This window comes from Capra hircus, chromosome 19, assembly GCF_001704415.2.
Source record: "Capra hircus breed San Clemente chromosome 19, ASM170441v1, whole genome shotgun sequence".
In the NCBI taxonomy this organism is placed as follows: Eukaryota; Metazoa; Chordata; class Mammalia; order Artiodactyla; family Bovidae; genus Capra; species Capra hircus.
The window spans coordinates 46,351,540-46,357,935 of NC_030826.1; positions in this window are offsets into that span (position 1 = coordinate 46,351,540).

A 6,396-nucleotide genomic window follows, 5' to 3' on the forward strand; every position below is an offset into this window, starting at 1 on the left:
CTAGCAGGCTACAGTCCATAGGGTCGCAAAGAGTCAGACATAACCGAAGTGACTTAGTATACACAGAGAAAGAAAAAGGAGAACTCAGAGTGGGGAAAGAGGTAACATCTGTTTCAGTGAAGAACGTGGATGTAGAAAATGTAGGAATATAACTTAAGACAAATTTTTAAAGTACGTAATTATGAAATTATGTTCTTACTACCTTTTTTTTTTTTTACTGTCCATGTAACTCTATTTTACCTTAAATATGTTTTATTTTACAGATGATAAAAAGGTAGAGAAAAATGATTTGCTCAGTCACATCAAGGCTTTTCCTGGTAAGTGAAAATCATAATAAGAAGGAAAGTAAAACTAAGACTTGCAGATTTTACCTTAATTTTCAAAAGGCTTATCATTCCACAATAATTAAATCATTGATCTTATTATCCCATTAACCTATAGGTCTCCTTTAGATGCAATTGCATCTAATGTGATCATTTATAGTTCTCTGACACAATAAGTTTCATATATACATGTGCAACTTATAATACATAAAAATAGCATTTGGGATTAATATATAAATAAAATTGTATATAATTTACATAATATATAATTAAGTTCCTTCTAAATACATCTCTCTTGAAAACTATAGAAAGGGCCCCTGAAATGAACCACAAATATATTCTTGACTTCCACAGTAAGTCTTTATTGTGGAAAGTGTTGAAGACATTTCACATGTAACCATAAACAGTTTTCTTTTCTTTTTTTTGGTCATTATGCAATGGATTTGTTTCATCTAGTTGCAATTGGTGCAGGAATATAACCAGCATTTTTTAAAAATACCAGTTCCTATTTTTTATCATTTCATTCTTTCTTAAGGTGGGAAGTTTCATGTCTCTAAACTGGAAACCATCCTGGAAAACTTGGGTTATGACCTGGAGAATGAGGAAGTTGAGGACCTGAGGAACCACCTGCCAGCTGATGGTGAGCATGTAGTCATGGCTTTAGGGAAACTGAGCTCCTCTAATAAAACTTGCAGATGTGTTCATCTGGGGAATTTTATTATCTCAGGTTATTAATGTTTAAATCAAAGATCAGTAATCTGTTAAACAGTGATTCCCACCTGAAGGGCTAAATTTTGATGGCAGTGAGAAAATTGACAGACCTAAGGAGCAGGTAGAGAAATGAAACGGAGGAGCACTTTAAAGAAAAAAAGCCAAAGAAGAAATTTAAAAGCCAGTCAGGAAAAAAAAAATGTAAAAGTCTCTTAAATCACCATAAAGTTGCAAGAGAATTCCAGAAAATCGTCTACTTCTGCCTCATTAGGGCTTCCCTGGTGGCACAGACGGTAAAGAATCTGCCTGCCATGTGGGAGAGCCAGGTTTGATCCCTGGGTTGGGAAGATCCTCTGGAAAATGAAACAGCAACGCATTCCAATATTCTTGTCTGGAAAATCCCGTGGGGTAGCAAAGAGTCGGACACAACTGAGTGACTGACACTTTCACTTTTTACTTTCTATTTCATTGACTACACTAAAGCCTTTGACTGTGTGTATCACAACAAACTGTGGAAAATTCTTAAAGAGATAGGAATACCAGTCCACCTCACCTGCCTCCTGAGAAATCTGTATGCAGATCAAGAAGCAACAGTTAGAACTGGATATGGAATGACAGACTGGTTCAAAACTGGGAAAGTAATAGGTCAAAGCTGTATATTGTCACCCTGCTTATTTAACTTATATGCAAAGTACATCATGAGAAATGCCAGGCTGGAGGAAGCACAAGCTGGAATCACGATTGCCAGGAGAAGTATCAGTAACCTCAGATCTGTAGATGACACTACCCTTATGGCAGAAAGCAAAGAGGAACAAAAGAACCTCTTGTTAAGTGAAAGAGGAGAATGAAAAAGCTAGCTAAAACTCAGCATTGAGAAAACTAAGATCATGGCACCTGGTTCCATCACTTCATGGCAAATAGATGAGGAGAAAAATGGAAACAGTAATAGACTTGATTATGTTTATTTTGGCTCCAAAATCACTGCAGATGGTGACTGAAGCCATGAAATTAACTCTTGCTCCTTGGAAGAAAAGCTATGAAAAACCTAGATAGCATATTAAAAAGCAGAGAGACTTTGCCAACAAAGGTCCATAGAGTCAAAGCTGTGGTTTTCCCAGTAGTCATGTACGGATGTGTGAGTTGGACCACAATGAAAACTGAGTGCCGAAGAATTGATGCTTTTGAACTGTGGTGTTGGAGAAGACTCTTGAGAGTCCCTTGGACTGCAAGGAGATCAAACCAGCCAATCCTAAAGGAAATCAGTCCTGAATATTCATTGGAAGGACTGATGCTGAAGCTGAAGCTCCAGTACTTTGACCACTTGATGTGAAGAGCTGACTCATTGAAAAAGATCCTTATGCTAGGAAAGATTGAAGGCAGGAGAAGGGGACCACAGAGGATGAGATGGTTGGATGGCATCACTGACTTGATGAACATAAGTTTGAGCAGACTCCAGGAGATGGTGAAGGACAGTGAAGCCTGGCATGCAGTCCATGGAATCACAAAGAGTCGAACATGCCTGAACAACTGAACAACTACAAAAGTACACAAATTAGATGAAGGAGTCAGCAAAAATTGGAAGTTTTGCTGAGTGTGGAGTTGGAAACATGAAGAAAGTGCTGTGTAAGGGTTGCATGTGGAAGTAGCCGGCTACAATATTTTAGGCAGTTTTTATTGTGTATGAATCCTGTAATATTAACAGTAAGGTGGTCAAGCATCATAGTACTCCTAGATTCTAAAGTAGAATAGACCAAGTGGAAAGTAAGTCAAGCAATGTTTTTAAAACTTCCTATCACCATTGTGTATAGAATTTAATAGTTTATACTATAATTTTGTCTTCTATATATTTATCATTTATAGAACTTAATTCTTGAATTCCATGCTCAGCTGGGGTTTATTTATAGAACAACTCAGGGTAAACTTCTGAATTTCAGTGTTTTGTTCCACAATATAGGGTCTTTGTAACATTTTCTGGGTCTAATGAAAAATCTGTGTCTTACTTGTATTTTATCCTACAGAAGAAAAGGTTAAACCAAATACTGTTATGGAAAATGTTGAGTCATTCAAAGGTGAGTGAAAGTTTATACAGAAAAATCATTATAACAATATGCTGATGCTTTTCTGTTTTGCTTTTAAATATTTTATTCCTGTCATACTGACATTGTTAGTTCTTTTAGTATATTAATGGTATCTTTCATTCTGTGATCCACATTAGTTTGGGGTGTATACTTTTAGCACAACTATTATTTATCATGTCTTGGTAAAATATCTTGTATTCTCTGAATTTTTTCAATAATGCATATCACTTTTCCATCGTTTGCTAAGCTAAGTCGCTTCAGTCGTGTCCAACTCTGTGTGACCCCATAGACGGCAGCCCACCAGGCCCCCACTCTGTCCCTGGGATTCTCCAGGCAAGAACACTGAAGTGGGTTGCCATTTCCTTCTCCAATGCATGAAAGTGAAAAGTGAAAGTGAAGTTGCTCAGTCGTGTTCGACTCTTAGCGACCCCAGGGACTGCAGCCTACCAGGCTCCTCCATCCATGGGATTTTCCAGGCAAGAGTACTGGAGTGGGGTGCCATTGCCTTCTCTGTTTAAACAGCCAAAAATCTATGTTATCACAATAAGTGGCAGAAAAAAACATTGGTATACATCTTTTTATGAATAACATTACACAGGGACTTCCCTGGTGGCTCAGACAGTCAGGAATCTGCCTACAATGCAGGAGACCCAGGTTCAATTCCTGGGTCAGGAAAATCCCCTGAAGAAGGGAATGGCTACCACTCTAGTATTCTTGCCTAGAGAATTCCTTGAGCAGAAGGGTCTGGTGGGCTACAGTCCCTGCTGTTGCAAATAATTGGACATGACTAAGCAGCTAACAGTTTTAACTATTTTTTTATCACATGGGCAAATTAAAAGTAATATGAACACTGTCATTACACAATTATTTCTATAGCCATTCATATTAGTTGTTTTAGGCCTCTATACAGCTACCATTTCAGAGTGTCGATTTATCCCATTTTTATTAGCATATTCAAAAAACTTTTCTCTCTAGAATTAAGATTGAGTTCTATCTGATATTTCCTTAGTCTTGACTTAGCATTGGCCAACCCTGTTCTTAATCCTGCAGTTAAACTTAGATGATGTTCATAATTTAGACTCATTCATCATGCTTAAGTTTTTCATCAGTCATTATTTTCATCTTTTCCAAGGAACCAAGATTAATGCTGATGAAGTAGATGGTGTTTTGAAAAACATAGGGATAGAACTCACACCTAAGGAACGCTGGAAGCTGCTTAAAACTCTACCACTTACTTGTGAGTATTTATGATACTGTTTTTGTCCTCAGAGGAGCTTAGTGTAAGTGTATTTATTGTTGGGGTAGGTAGGAATCCTTAAACCTTTATTCAGTGTATATTTATATTCAACATGTTTAATGAGCACTTCTTAGGTTATAGAATTAAAGACAGAAGTTCTTGCTTTCATGGAGGCTATTGTCAGACATAGAGCTTGCTCCATTGGGATTGAGCTTGAGAACATCATAAATGAATAGAGATTTTTAAACTGATTTTTTAAAATTTAATTTAGGATTTTAATCTTGAAATGTCTAATAAAAAAATAAGGGGGAAAAAGAGGAAGTCAGGTTAAAAAGGGTCAAATCAGAGAGACTGAAAGTTTCAGCCTAGTAAAGAAAGTTTAGAACTTTCTCTACCCTTTAACTTTATTCTTAAAACCAAGGGTGATAAGGATGTGTGGATGGAAAATTAGATAAATCTAAAAGGCAAATCATGTAACATTATTGTCTTTATAAAATAATCTATTCTCTTCTTATGAATTGCTGTATCACATTTCTGTGTTAACAATAATGACTTCTCTTATAGATGACAGAAAGTACTATCAAAAACGGTTGCTACAGGGTTTAAAGACTTTCCAAGGTGAGTGTTAAGAATAATAAGTCAAGTGAAAATGAAGTTTTTGACCTTTGTATTTCCTTTTGGAAGTCCTTTTAATTACTTAATGGTAGTAATAGATAATTTTTCTTGAGTGTAGTGCCAACCACTGTTCTAAATACTTTACATCTACTAACTCACTTACGCCTCACAGAAATCTGTAAGTTAGCTTATTTGGGGCTTCCCAGGTAGCTCAGTGGTAAAGAATCCACCAGCTCAGTGGTAAAGAGATGCAGGAAATGCACAATCCCTAAGTTCGGAAGATCCCTGCAAGTGGAAATGGCAACCCATTCCGGTATTCTTGCCTGGAGAATCCCATGGACAGAGGAGTCTGGAAGGCTACAGTCCATGGGGCTGCAAAGAGTCAGATCAAATGAGTGACTGAGCACACACACTAGGTACTTTTCCTAAGTTAGGTACCATTTTACAGATGAGAGATGCTAACTTATTTGCCTAAGGTCACTCCATTTGAACTTGGGAGGATCATGATTTGAACCTACATTCTTAACTGCTCCCTTAACAGGGGATCTTCCCTGGTGGCTCAGATGGTAAAGTGTCTGCCTACAATGTGGGAGACCTGGGTTCGATCCCTGGGATGGGAAGATCCCCTGGAGAAGGAAATGGCAAGGCACTCCAGAACTCTTGCCTGGAAAACCCCATGGACAGAGGAGCCTGGTAGGCTACAGTTCATGAGGTTGCAAAGAGTCAGACACGACTGAGGATGGGAAGATCCCCTGGAGAAGGAAATGGCAAACCACTCCAGAATTCTTGCCTGGAAAGTGCCATGAACAGAGGAGCCTGGTAGGCTACAGTTCATGAGGTCTCAAAGAGTCGGACATGACTGAGCAACTTCACTTTCACTTTCTTAACCGCACTATTATATTGAACAGTTAGGTTATTAATCTTTTTGATTCCCCTTTATGACTTACAGTTCAAGTTTAGATAACCACTAGGTTATTTCCTGGGAGATAATTTACTATTATAAAGACAAGTTTCAAACTCAGTAGCCAGAATTATGGCTAGCATTTCAGACATGTTTCTCTATTATTAATAATAAATAAATGATGACTAATAAGTCTCATTCATTTGCTTTAGATGTCTATGACAAATTTTAGCAGAATGCCTCATAACATGTAAAGGAGATGTTTTTTCTTCACACTCCCCACCCTATCCTCTGCTACCTTGGTTTTCTATTTTCCTTGAACATCTGCATTGCAACTTTGCTTTTCTCCCTCCCATTAGGGTTTGGTGCATAACACTTAACTAAACCATTTTTATTTTAGGCATAATTTTAATCTTTTCTCATTTCATCTCTTAATCAAGGAGGACATGTTTTAGAAAATAAACTAGGAACCACTTTGACAAACCTGAACTATGACCTTGAAAATAAAGAATTAAATGATCTACGTAACTA